The 16,463-nt window shown below is 37.6% G+C and overlaps 1 protein-coding gene across 2 annotated transcripts in view; it reads right to left on the reverse strand.

Moving 5' to 3' along the window:
- LOC128655877 (DNA (cytosine-5)-methyltransferase 3A) overlaps positions 1-16,463 on the reverse strand; it is an 877,286-nt gene that overhangs the window by 574,030 nt on the left and 286,793 nt on the right. The window lies entirely within an intron of this gene.

A 16,463-nucleotide genomic window follows, 5' to 3' on the forward strand; every position in this document is an offset into this window, starting at 1 on the left:
TTAATGACAATCAATAAGCCACTAGTTATATCATTATTTTAATACCTAAATACCATGTTAGCTCATGGATTTGTGACTTGACCTATCAGTACACCAAAACATCAATTTCTTTGTTAGGTCAAGGATTTCTGACCGAACTATATACCAAACATCACATTCTGGGTTAGGTTATGGATTTGTGGCCCAAGCTAACTATACACCAACAATCATGTTCCAGGTTAGACAATTAGACCTATGCTAACTGTGCACCAAACAACATGTTCCGGGTTAGGTTATGGATTTGTGAACGGAGTTAACAGTACACAAAACATCATGTTCCGGGTTAAGGTCATGGATTTGTGACCTGATATAACTGTACACATGACCTGATGAAACTTGACATAAAACATTATGTTCAGGATTAGATCATGGATAAGAGAGACTATGATTTCGATAAAGTTTATAAGTGGAATAACTTCAGACAGGGGTTTCAACATCAGTCGTAGGTTTCATAAATCTATTCAGGGAAAAGATACAAAAACACCAAAAAGGTACATTTCGCAGAAACGGACTATGATGTTGAGACCTCTGATCCAGATTCAAGTGAGGATGTGGTTGCACCTAGAAGTATATCAGTGCTTGACAATCCAAGTGGTAACAATACAGAGTCAAAAAACGTTTGGGAGCAAAACCCAAAAGGGGTAGGAGGGGAGGAAGTAAACAAAAACACACAAAACTGGGATCAGACGGGGACACAAACAAGGAAGTATGTTTAAAGAATGTTGTCAATCTTTCAAAGGTTGAATTGAGTAAAATAGAGAGAGAGGTCTTAGGTAGGAGAAAAACCAAGTCCCAGACTTCTCACTTTAGCCTTTTCAGTACCATCCACAATGTAAATAAATTTGTGAGAAAACTCACCCTTAAAAGGCATTTTTCTGGTAACGTGGATGCTGCTGAGCAGGCTGATAGTGAGTGCACCCCTATTAGCGCACAGTCCAACAAAGACTGTTTGAGCTTTAATGAACAATGCTTAGTCTTGGATATAACCGCTTTGTGGAATGAGAGTACCCCACAAGTGGAGGGAGCGTCTAAACCCACTTTTGTACCCATTATGAAGGAAAGTGCATTTTACCCGGTACATAGTAGAAGTAAAAAATTTATGTTTTCCAGCGTACGGTAGAAAGAAAGCTTATTGCTTTGTCTGAGGATATTTCCCTCTAATAACAGGAAGAAAAGCTTTTTCAAGCATAACCTAACACTGGAACAACGCCAAGCAGGGAACTATGTGAATTAAAAGTAAAATATTTTAACATAAAACCGTGTTTTTGACAAAACAGCGCAAAACACGGTTTTATGTTAAAAATATTTTACTTTTAATTCACATAGTTCCCTACCACAATACACATAGTACACATTGTGTAGAGAGACTTCAGGACTAATTTAATCACCTTAAGCTTATATAATTTCTGAATATACTTAAACTAATAAAATATTGTCACTTTAAATTTCACTTTTATAACACAATAATATATATACCTAATCACTATACAAGGTCACATAGATACGTACGATCCCTTAAGCTGGAAACAACGCCCCTATACACTCTCCTATCTAGTCACTTTTGGAGCCACTATTGGAATTATTAGACTCTTTTTTGCAGCCTTTAGTCAGTAATCTTATGAGTTATGTTAGGGATTCTACCCAAGTGCTAAGAATTGCACAGGATATCAGATGGGAACACTTGTATAGATTTGTTACGATAGATGTGGCGTCTCTCTATACCTCCATTCCTCACCAGCAGGGATTAGACTCGGTTTCCTTTTTTTTGGATAATTTTCCAAATTACTCAGATGATTGAGTTTTTACTCACAAACAATATTTACATGTTTGAGGGTTGTTGTTACCTCCAGAGGCGTGGAACAGCCATGGGGGCTAAATTTGCCCCCTCCTATGCAAATCTCTTCATGAGATGGTGGGAGCTGTTCCACGTCTATGGAGGTGACAACCCCTTCAGGACACACATCATCTATTTTGGTCGATACATAGACGATCTGCTGCTGGTGTGGAAGGGATATGAGAGTAGTATTTTGGCCTTTGTGGAATACATCAATACAAATAATGTAAATTTGAAATTTACTTTTGAACAACATCAACACCAAATCAAATTTTTAGACATTGAGCTCAATGCACAAGTAACCACACAGAGCAATGATACCTGTTTATACAGTAAACCCACAGGTGGTAATACCATCTTGAACTACAAGTCATGCCATCCAAAACATGTTCTCAAGGCTATACCAAAAGGCCAATATATAAGAACAAAAAGGATATGCTCAAACAATATTGCCTATAGAGAAGAATGTGACATTTTGGATCATTATCTGAACATGGCTATCTGAGTAATTTACTTCAGTCCACTATGGAACAGGTTAACCTTATTCCACGTAACACTCTTTTGGAGTATAAACAAAACAAAGTGTCCAGATCTAAACAGTCTGATTGTAGGGATAAACTCATTTTTTGTACCCCATATAGTCTTGAATATCACAAAATTTGCAACCTGATTAGGGAATGTCTACCAATTCAAACAGCAGATCCGCATTAGAGAGAGTGGCGACTAATGGCTGCAAATTTGTTGCAAAGAAAGCCAAAACCATAGGTAATGTGGTGGCTCCCTCTTATCTGCCTAAGAGTAAAACAAGAACCTAGTTGTCACAAAAAACAGGTTTCTTTAAATGCAAATCAAGAGTTTGTAAGACATGTAACTACGTGACAGAGGGTGATTTGTTTACTTCCTTAGTTTCAAATGTAAATAACCAAATTAGACATAATTTAAATTGTAATTCAAAGTATGTAATCTACCTTTTAACCTGTAGGGGGTGCCAGATTCAATATGTGGGTAAAACTAAGAGTTTTTAAAGACAGAGCACCTGAGCACATCAGAGATATTGACGACCCTGATATTTTTACCCCAGTAGCGAAGCATTTTAAGAATATGCATGCAGCAGACTCTTCCTTGGTATCCTTCCAGGTGATAAACCATATCCCTAGCCATAAGAGGGGAGGAGATAGGAAGTATAAATTACGTTTCAAGGAAGCGCAATGGATATTTAATTTACGTACCAGACACCCCCTAGGTATAAATGTGGAATCGGATGTTAATTTGTTTATTTAGCCCTTAATATATTTCCCCCTTTTTTCTATGTTCCTTTAGAGCAAATATGAATTTGGCCTTGTATTTTCAGCACATATTTCATTAGCAATTTAAGCATTCTCTGACATTCACTGTGTGTACTTTTCTAAGTTTATGATATAGACAGGAAGGAGTTAATCTCACATGTGTTTCTAATGTATTGTATACCTTTTAAAAGGCAAAGCCAGAATGTGCAGTTCATAGCGGTGAACAAGTCATTGATTTGTGACCCGATATAACTGTACACATTAGGGTAATGTCATTGATTTGTGACCTGATGTAACTTGACATAAAACATTATGTTCAGAATTAGATCATGGATTTATGAGCTGATCTAACAACACACAAATATAAGGTTCTTTACTAGGACTGGACTTTGTGTCCTGGCCTAACAACACACAAAAGTCAGGTTCCTGTCTAGGATAAGACTTGTGATCTGAGCTATCAGTATAGGAAACATCAGACATAGTACACCAAGCATTATGTTTTAAGTCAGGTCATGGATTTATGAGCTGATCTAACAACACACAAATATAAGGTTCTTTACTAGGACTGGACTTTGTATCCTGGCCTGACAACACACAAAAGTCAGGTTCCTGTCTAGGATAAGACTTGTGATCTGAGCTATCAGTATAGGAAACATCAGACATAGTACACCAAACATTATGTTTTAAGTCAGGTCATGGATTTATGAGCTGATCTAACAACACACAAATATAAGGTTCTTTACTAGGACTGGACTTTGTGTCCTGGCCTAACAACACACAAAAGTCAGGTTCCTATCTAGGATAAGACTTGTGATCTGAGCTATCAGTATAGGAAACATCAGACATAGTACACCAAACATTATGCTTTAAGTCAGGTCATGGATTCATGACCTGAACTAACAAGACACAAAAAATCATGCTCCATGTTAGGCCATGGCTTTGTGACCTGACAATATACAAAAATCAGTTTCCAGGCTGGGATATAACCTGGAACAAAATAGTATTGCGGAGCACCGGATCTTTGTAGAGAAAAACTTTTTATTTCTTAAAACATGAAAAAAGGTTTCAGCAAAACATAACCTGAGGAGCTTGTGTAGGTGTGGGTATCCACGTACCCGTTGGGATATATCCTGAGCTATAAAAAAAATTAAACTTCAGTGGTTGGAGTCAGCAAGGATACTGTAAACTGACCTAAGGCTATACTAAAAGTCAGATGTCAGGTTAGGACAGGGATTTGAGATTTCTTTACTGAATACACAATTAATTTGACCCCAGGTCTCAGGTGTGTGTCCTTGTCTGCTGTGTAACATGAGAGATAAAAGCAAGTAACAAGCCAGCCAAATATGTAACATTGATACCATCTGCACTTACCAACCATGAATAAATCATGTATTCAATATTTTATGTGGTTCTTATACTGTAAATGCTTACTACTGAACTTATAAAGATGATAAATGTGAGGTTTCTTTTTTACTGTCTTGGGGATAGATATACATACACACACAGATATACACATATACACACACAGATATACACACACAGATATACACACACATATATATACATATACACACACAGATATACACATATACACACACAGATATACACACACAGATATACACACACAGATATATACATATACACATACGGATATACACACACGGATATACACGCACGGATATATACATATACACACACGAATATATACATACAGTATACACACACAGATATATACATATACACACACGGATATATACATATACACACACAGATATACACATATACACACACAGATATACACACACAGATATATACATATACACACACATATATATACATATACACACACAGATATACACATATACACACACAGATATACACACACAGATATATACATATACACATACGGATATACACACACGGATATACACGCACGGATATATACATATACACACGGATATATACATACAGTATACACACACAGATATATACATATACACACACGGATATATACATATACACACACGGATATATACATATACACACACGGATATATACATATACACACAGATATATACATATACACACACGGATATATACATATACACACACGGATATATACATACAGTATACACACACAGATATATACATATACACACACGGATATATACATACAGTATACACACACAGATATATACATATACACACACGGATATATACATATACACACACGGATATATACATATACACACACAGATATATACATATACACACACGGATATATACATACAGTATACACACACAGATATATACATATACACACACAGATATATACATATACACACACGGATATATACATATACACACACGGATATATACATACAGTATACTCACACAGATATATACATATACACACACGGATATATACATATACACACACGGATATATACATACAGTATACACACACAGATATATACATATACACAGACAGATATATACATATACACACACAGATATATACATACAGTATACACACACAGATATATACATATACACACACGGATATATACATATACACACACGGATATATACATATACACACACAGATATATACATATACACACACGGATATATACATACAGTATACACACACAGATATATACATATACACACAGATATATACATATACACACACGGATATATACATATACACACACGGATATATACATATACACACACGGATATATACATACAGTATACTCACACAGATATATACATATACACACACGGATATATACATATACACACACGGATATATACATACAGTATACACACACAGATATATACCTATACACACACAGATATATACATATACACACACAGATATATACATATACACACACGGATATATACATATACACACACGGATATATACATACAGTATACACACACAGATATATACATATACACACACGGATATATACATATACACACACAGATATATACATATACACACACGGATATATTCATATACACACACAGATATATACATATACACACACAGATATATACATATACACACACAGATATATACATATACACACACGGATATATTCATATACACACACAGATATATACATATACACACACAGATATATACATATACACACACAGATATATACATATACACACACGGATATATACATATACACACACGGATATATACATATACACACACGGATATATACATATACACACACGGATATATACATATGCAAACACAGATATATACATATACACACACGGATCTATACATATGCACACACGGATATATACATATGCACACACGGATATATACATATACACACACGGATATATACATACAGTATACACACACGGATATATACATATACACAAACGGATATATACATATACACACACGGATATATACATACAGTATACACACACAGATATATACATATACACACACGGATATATACATATACACACACAGATATATACATACAGTATACACACAGATATATACATATACACACATGGATATATACATATACTGTACACACACGGATATATACATACAGTATACACACACAGATATATACATATACACACACGGATATATACATATACACACACAGATATATACATATACACACACAGATATATACATACAGTATACACACATAGATATATATATATATATATAGTATACACACACGGATATATACATATACACACACGGATATATACATATACACACACGGATATATACATACAGTATACACACATAGATATATATATATACAGTATACACACACGGATATATACATATACACACACGGATATATACATACAGTATACACACATAGATATATATATACAGTATACACACACGGATATATACATATACACACACGGATATATACATATACACACACGGATATACACACACGGATATTTACGTATACACACACGGATATATACATACAGTATACACACACGGATATATACATATACACACACGGATATATACATATACACACACGGATATATACATACAGTATACACACACGGATATATACATATACACTCACGGATATATACATATACACACACGGATATATACATATACACACACGGATATATACATACAGTATACACACAAAGATATATATATATACAGTATACACACACGGATATATACATATACACACACGGATATATACATATACACACACGGATATATACATATACACACACGGATATATACATACAGTATACACACATACAGGGAGTGCAGAATTATTAGGCAAGTTGTATTTTTGAGGATTAATTTTATTATTGAACAACAACCATGTTCTCAATGAAGCAAAAAAACTAATTAATATCAAAGCTGAATAGTTTTGGAAGTAGTTTTTAGTTTGTTTTTAGTTATAGCTATTTTAGGGGGATATCTGTGTGTGCAGGTGACTATTACTGTGGATAATTATTAGGCAACTTAACAAATATATACCCATTTCAATTATTTATTTTTACCAGTGAAACCAATATAACATCTCAACATTCACAAATATACATTTCTGACATTCAAAAACAAAACAAAAACAAATCAGTGACCAATATAGCCACCTTTCTTTGCAAGGACACTCAAAAGCCTGCCATCCATGGATTCTGTCAGTGTTTTGATCTGTTCACCATCAACATTGTGTGCAGCAGCAACCACAGCCTCCCAGACACTGTTCAGAGAGGTGTACTGTTTTCCCTCCTTGTAAATCTCACATTTGATGATGGACCACAGGTTCTCAATGGGGTTCAGATCAGGTGAACAAGGAGGCCATGTCATTAGATTTTCTTCTTTTATATCCTTTCTTGCCAGCCACGCTGTGGAGTACTTGGACGCGTGTGATGGAGCATTGTCCTGCATGAAAATCATGTTTTTCTTGAAGGATGCAGACTTCTTCCTGTACCACTGCTTGAAGAAGGTGTCTTCCAGAAACTGGCAGTAGGACTGGGAGTTGAGCTTGACTCCATCCTCAACCCGAAAAGGCCCCACAAGCTCATCTTTGATGATACCAGCCCAAACCAGTACTCCACCTCCACCTTGCTGGCGTCTGAGTCGGACTGGAGCTCTCTGCCCTTTACCAATCCAGCCACGGGCCCATCCATCTGGCCCATCAAGACTCACTCTCATTTCATCAGTCCATAAAACCTTAGAAAAATCAGTCTTGAGCTATTTCTTGGCCCAGTCTTGACATTTCAGCTTGTGTGTCTTGTTCAGTGGTGGTCGTCTTTCAGCCTTTCTTACCTTGGCCATGTCTCTGAGTATTGCACACCTTGTGCTTTTGGGCACTCCAGTGATGTTGCAGCTCTGAAATATGGCCAAACTGGTGGCAAGTGGCATCTTGGCAGCTGCACGCTTGACTTTTCTCAGTTCATGGGCAGTTATTTTGCGCCATGGTTTTTCCACACGCTTCTTGCGACCCTGTTGACTATTTTGAATGAAACGCTTGATTGTTCGATGATCACGTTTCAGAAGCTTTGCAATTTTAAGAGTGCTGCATCCCTCTGCAAGATATCTCACTATTTTTGACTTTTCTGAGCCTGTCAAGTCCTTCTTTTGACCCATTTTGCCAAAGGAAAGGAAGTTGCCTAATAATTATGCACACCTGATATAGGGTGTTGATGTCATTAGACCACACCCCTTCTCATTACAGAGATGCACATCACCTAATATGCTTAATTGGTAGTAGGCTTTCGAGCCTATACAGCTTGGAGTAAGACAACATGCATAAAGAGGATGATGTGGTCAAAATACTCATTTGCCTAATAATTCTGCACTCCCTGTAGATTATATATATATATATATATATATATATATATATATATATATATATATATACAGTATACACACACGGATATATACATATACACACACAGATATATACATACAGTATACACACACGGCTATATACATATACACACATGGATACGGATATATACATATACACACACGGATATATACATATACACACACGGATATATACATATACACACATGGATATATACATACAGTATACACACACGGCTATATACATATACACACACGGATACGGATATATACATATACACACACGGATATATACATATACACACACGGATATATACATATACACACACGGATATACACACACGGATATATACATATACACACACGGATATACACACACGGATATATACATATACACACACGGATATATACATATACACACATGGATATATACATACAGTATACACACACGGATATATACATACAGTATACACACACGTATATATACATATACACACACAAAGAATAGGGGTGGTAGTGGCACACATCCGCTTGCAAATTAACAAAACATTTTGAAGTTGCCTGCAAAAAACTATCGCCTAGATTTAGAGTTTGGCGTTAGCCGTCAAAACCAGCGTTAGAGGCTCCTAACGCTGGTTTTGGGCTACCGCTGGTATTTAGAGTTTTGTAGGTAAGGGTCTAACGCTCACTTTGCAGCCGCGACTTTTCCATACCGCAGATTCCCCTACGCCATTTGCGTATCCTATCTTTTCAATGGGATCTTTCTAACGCTGGTATTTAGAGTCGTGGCTGAAGTGAGCGTTAGAAATCTAACGACAAGACTCCAGCCGCAGAGAAAGCCAGGAGTTAAGAGCTTTCTGGGCTAACGCCGGTTCATAAAGCTCTTAACTACTGTGCTCTAAAGTACACTAACACCCATAAACTACCTATGTACCCCTAAACCGAGGCCCCCCCACATCGCCGTCACTCTATTTAAAATTTTTAACCCCTAATCTGCCGACCGCACACCGCCGCCACCTACATTATCCCTATGAACCCCTAATCTGCTGCCCCTAACACCGCCGACCCCTATATTATATTTATTAACCCCTAATCTGCCGCCCCCAACGTCGCCTCCACCTACCTACAATTATTAACCCCTAATCTGCCGACCGCACACCTCCGCCACCTACGTTATCCCTATGAACCCCTAATCTGCTGCCCCTAACACCGCCAACCCCTATATTATATTTATTAACCCCTAATCTGCCGCCCCCAACGTCGCCTCCACCTAACTACACTTATTAACCCCTAATCTGCCGACCGAACCTCACCGCTACTATAATAAAGTTATTAACCCCTAATCCGCCTCACTCCCGCCTCAATAACCCTATAATAAATAGTATTAACCCCTAATCTGCCCTCCCTAACATCGCCGACACCTAACTTCAAGTATTAACCCCTAATCTGCCGACCGGACCTCACCGCTACTCTAATAAATGTATTAACCCTTAAAGCTAAGTCTAACCTTAACCCTAACACCCCCCTAAGTTAAATATAATTTAAATCTAACGAAATAAATTAACTCTTATTAAATAAATTACTCCTATTTAAAACTAAATACTTACCTGTAAAATAAACCCTAATATAGCTACAATATAAATTATAATTATATTGTAGCTATTTTAGGATTAATATTTATTTTACAGGCAACTTTGTAATTATTTTAACTAGGTACCATAGCTAACTATTTAATAGTTACCTAGTTAAAATAATTACAAAATTACCTGTAAAATAAATCCTAACCTAAGTTACAATTAAACCAAACACTACACTATCAATAAATAAATTAAATAAAATACCTACAATTATCTACAATTAAACCTAACACTACACTATCAATAAATTAATTAAATACAATACCTACAAATAAATACAATTAAATAAACTAACTAAAGTACAAAAAATAAAAAAGAACTAAGTTACAAAAAATAAAAAAATATTTACAAACATTAGAAAAATATTACAACAATTTTAAACTAATTACACCTACTCTAAGCCCCCTAATAAAATAACAAAGCCCCCCAAAATAAAAAAAATGTCCTACCCTATTCTAAAATTAAAATAGAAAAGCTCTTTTACCTTACCAGCCCTTAAAAGGGCCCTTTGCGGGGCATGCCCCAAAGAATTCAGCTCTTTTGCCTGTAAAAAAAAACCATACAATACCCCCCCAACATTACAACCCACCACCCACATACCCCTAATCTAACCCAAACCCCCCTTAAATAAACCTAACACTAAGCCCCTGAAGATCTCCCTACCTTGTCTTCACCTCACCGGGTTCACCGATGGTCCAGAAGAGGGTCCGAAGTCTTCATCCAAGCCCAAGCGGGGGCTGAAGAGTGATGTCCATCCTCCGGCTGAAGTCTTGATCCAAGCGGCGGCTGAAGAAGTCCATAATCGGGATGAAGTCTTCTATCAAGCGGCATCTTCAATCTTCTTTCTTCTGGAGCCATCTTCTTCCAGCCGACGCGGATCCATCCTCTTCTACCGACGCCTACTCGCCGAATGACGGTTCCTTTAAATGACGTCATCCAAGATGGCGTCCCTCGAATTCCGATTGGCTGATAGCATTCTATCAGCCAATCGTAATTAAGGTAGGACAATTCTGATTGGCTGATGGAATCAGCCAATCAGATTCAAGTTCAATCCGATTGGCTGATCCAATCAGCCAATCAGATTGAGCTCGCATTCTATTGGCTGTTCCGATCAGCCAATAGAATGCAAGCTCAATCTGATTGGCTGATTGGATCAGCCAATCGGATTGAACTTGAAGCTGATTGGCTGATTCCATCAGCCAATCAGAATTTTCCTACCTTAATTCCGATTGGCTGATAGAATCCTATCAGCCAATCGGAATTCGAGGGACGCCATCTTGGATGACGTCCCTTAAAGGAACCGTCATTCGTCGGGAAGTCGTCGGTGAAGATGGATGTTCCGCGTCGGCGGGATGAACATGGATCCGGAAGAAAGAAGATTGAAGCTGCCGCTTGATAGAAGACTTCAGCCGGATCATGGACCTCTTCAGCTCCCGCTTGGATGAAGACTTCAGCCGGATCATGGACCTCTTCAGCTCCCGCTTGGATGAAGACTTCAGTCGGATCATGGACCTCTTCAGCCCCCTGCTTGGGCTTGGATGAAGACGTCGGAGCCAGGACGAATCGGTGAACCAGGTGTGGTGAAGACAAGGTAGGGAGATCTTCAGGGGCTTAGTGTTAGGTTTATTTAAGGGGGGTTTGGGTTAGATTAGGGGTATGTGGGTGGTGGGTTGTAATGTTGGGGGGGGTATTTTATGGGGTTTTTTCACAGGCAAAAGAGCTGAATTCTTTGGGGCATGCCCCGTAAAGGGCCCTTTTTTTTTTTTTTTTAAATGAATTTTTATTAAAAGATTCAGAGTGACAGCAATGGTATATATAACACAAATGACAAGGTAAGAATCATAGATCATTATCGTTATAAACAATTTGTGTGGATAATTTCAACTTTTGTTAACAATATAAGAAAAACATTGTCGTCAACAATCATAGAGGGGAAATTAAGGGAACTTATCAGGTTTAAGACAAAAGGTGTAGTATAAGTGTCTGAACCCTTAATGACGTTACATTTTTTAGTGAATCTTTTATATATTTTTCGTTGTTCGTATCATTGACCATCCCAAGTTGGGTGGAAAGGAGTGGGTCAATGTAGGAGTCGAAGAGAAGAAGAAAAGATTAAGACAGATGAAGAGAAGAAGGGAAAGAGAAGGAAAAAAAAAAAAAAAAAAAAAAAAAAGGGGGAAGGTAAAGGGTAGGGAGATATGAATGATCCAGCAAAAATCCGAGGGGGTCAGGGTTTTGTGTTAGAGAGCTCAAATGGTTTTGTTCCATATTGCCTTTATGAATTCGTGTGTTTCCAACCTATGTGTTTTTAGATAATGGTATCTCTCCAGGGAAATCAGGTCAGAGACCATAGATCTCCATTCATCTGTGGACGGGATTGTTTGGGATTTCCAATATTTAGGGATGAGTTTTTTGGCAGCTGTTAACATAATCAGCAATAATGGTTGTTTACCCACCCCTGCCAGTTTGGGCAGGGAAAGGAACATGATAACATTCGGGTCAGGAAGGATCTGGGTCGACACCACATCAGAAATTACTGTAAATGTGTCCCTCCAAAACTGGTCCAGTTTGGGACACGACCACCATATGTGGAAGAGTGTTCCTTCCTCTCCACATCCTCTCCAACATGTGCTGTTTAATGAGGGGAATATCTTGTGGAGTCGGGAGGGGGTCAAGTACCATCGGCAGGAGAGCTTCAAGTGAATTTCCTGAACTCCAGCCGAAACAGATGATTTTTTAATTAAGCGAAAGGCCGTGAGCCAAGTCTCTGCATCAAGGTCCTGATTAAGCTCCCTATTCCATGAGTGTGTGTATGACGGGAGTATCGACATATCAGGGCAATTCAGTATTTTATAAAGTTTGGAAATGAGGTGAGCTAGGGGCGTTGTTTGAATGCATATCTTTTCGAAAGCTGTGGTGGCTCTTCCTATCTCTTTTTTTTGTTTGTGATGATAGATGAAGTGTCGTAGTTGATGGTAATGAAGCCACGAGGAGAAGATCTCCCCGTGGACCTCTGCTAGAGCAGCTTGCGGTTTGAACAGACCGTTCTCCGTAGCAAACTGAATAGAGCCTGTTTTGAGACTATATGTTTGTGCTATCTGCGATCCTAAGCTATGGTAGGGTAGGTCTATGTGTTCAATGAGTGGTGAGAGCGGTGCGGGTATAGTGGAGATATGAGTAGTTGAGGTCAGGATTTTGTCCCAGTCTTCTAAAATACCCGCGGTGATGTGATATAACTGTAAAATCTTAGGTCTTTTGTGAGGCTTGGTCCATGCCAGTGTTGCAACATTATTCAATTTAAAAATTTGCCTATCGATCTGTATCCATGCTTTGTTATTAGTATTATGGGACCATTCAGCTACGTGTTGTAATGTTATAGCTTGTTTGTATGCCGATAGGTTAGGGACTCCTAGCCCTCCACTCTCCCTAGGGAGATACATAGTCTTTTTGGGTATTCTGGGTTTAGCCCCAGCCCAAATGAATTGTTCAAAGGCCCCCTGTAACTGCTTTAGGTACCCTAAAGGAAGATGTATAGGCAATGTTTGCAACAGGTATAAGATCCTCGGAAGGACGTTCATTTTCAGGACTCCTATTCTACCAAGCCAAGATATCGGTTTGTTCCTCCAGACCGAAAGATCTCGAATTATGTCACTTTTTAATACATTATAATTATATTTAAATAGGTCCTGCAAGGAGGGGGTTAAGAATATCCCCAAGTATTTCAGTTTTTTTTGTGCTATGGGAATGGCATAAGTGTTTCTTAAGATTTGTATTGTCTCAGGAGGGGTATTTATATTCAAAAGCTCAGATTTGGTGATGTTTAATTTAAAGTTGGAGGCCAAACCAAAACGGTCTAATTCAGCAAGTAGTTCCGGGATTGAGGTTTCAGCCTCTGTAAGGGAGAACAGGGCATCATCGGCATAAAGAGCTTGTTTGTGTATCCTATCTCCTACCCCAATCCCCACGATTTTCTTGTTATCTCGAACTTTTTGTGCCAATACTTCCATAGAGATGGCAAAAAGTAGTGGGGACAAAGGGCACCCCTGTCTGGTGCCATTACTAATATTAAAGTGGTCGGATAGAGTACCATTAATTCTTATTCTAGCATTCGGAGAGGAGTAAAGAGACATAGTCATATTCAAGAAGGGTTCTGGGATTCCCATCTCGATCATTGCCCGACGCAGAAAAGACCACCGGACCCTGTCAAAGGCCTTCTCCGCGTCGGTCGAGAAAAGGACCGTAGGGGTGCGAGAAACTTTTGCGTGGTTGATTAACTGAAGAATTTTGGTGGTATTATCCCGGGCCTCCCTCCCCGGTACAAACCCCACCTGATCTTTATCAATAAGCTCAGGCAAGAACCTGTTCAGTCTGTTGGCGAGGATCTTAGCTAGCAATTTCATATCGTTATTTATTAGGGAAATGGGGCGAAAGTTTTCCGGCTTGATGGCTGGTTTCCCTGGTTTGGGGATGACTGTAATATGGGCCTCTAGGAGCGACCTGGAGAGGAATGGGTCACTCCTTAAGCTATTAAAGATTTTGAGAAGATGAGGGGACAAAATGTCTTTAAATTTTTTGTAATATCTAGACGAGAAGCCGTCTGGTCCAGGGCTTTTGCCGGAGGGGATGTTTTTAATTGCCTGACTTATTTCCTCTATTGAGATAGGGGATTCTAGAAATGTTTTCGCTTCGTTACTCAGGGAGGGGAGGCAAAGTTCTTTAAAATAATTATCAATAATGTCTTTTTGGTGGAGCGGCTCGTTATGAGGTTGGGGTGGGGAGTTGGGGATATCGATGTTGTACAATGATTTGTAGTATTCTCTAAATGTAGAGGCAATGAGTTTATTATCATGAACCGTTCGACCGTCCTTTGTTTGTGTAAAGGGCCCTTTTAAGGGCTGGTAAGGTAAAAGAGCTTTTCTATTTTAATTTTAGAATAGGGTGGGGCATTTTTTTATTTTGGGTGTCTTTGTTATTTTATTAGGGGGCTTAGAGTAGGTGTAATTAGTTTAAAATTGTTGTAATATTTTTCTAATATTTGTAAATATTTTTTTATTTTTTGTAACTTAGTTCTTTTTTATTTTTTGTACTTTAGTTAGTTTATTTAATTGTATTTATTTGTAGGTATTTGTATTTAATTAATTTATTGATAGTGTAGTGTTAGGTTTAATTGTAGATAATTGTAGGTATTTAATTTAATTTATTTATTGATAGTGTAGTGTTAGGTTTAATTGTAACTTAGGTTAGGATTTATTTTACAGGTAATTTTGTAATTATTTTAACTAGGTAACTATTAAATAGTTATTAACTATTTAATAGCTATGGTACCTAGTTAAAATAATTACAAAGTTGCCTGTAAAATAAATATTAATCCTAAAATAGCTACAATATAATTATTATTTATATTGTAGCTATATTAGGGTTTATTTTACAGGTAAGTATTTAGCTTTAAATAGGAATAATTTATTTAATAAGAGTTAATTTATTTAGTTAGATTTAAATTATATTTAACTTAGGGGGGTGTTAGTGTTAAGGTTAGACTTAGCTTTAGGGGTTAATAAATTTATTAGAGTAGCGGTGAGGTCCGGTCGGCAGATTAGGGGGTTAATACTTGAAGTTAGGTGTCGGTGATGTTAGGGAGGGCAGATTAGGGGTTAATACTATTTATTATAGGGTTATTGAGGTGGGAGTGAGGCCGATTAGGGGTTAATAACTTTATTATAGTAGCGGTGAGGTCCGGTCGGCAGATTAGGGGTTAATAAGTGTAGGTAGGTGCAGGCGACGTTGGGGGAGGCAGATTA

Source organism: Bombina bombina, chromosome 4 (assembly GCF_027579735.1).
Source record: "Bombina bombina isolate aBomBom1 chromosome 4, aBomBom1.pri, whole genome shotgun sequence".
NCBI lineage: Eukaryota > Metazoa > Chordata > Amphibia > Anura > Bombinatoridae > Bombina > Bombina bombina.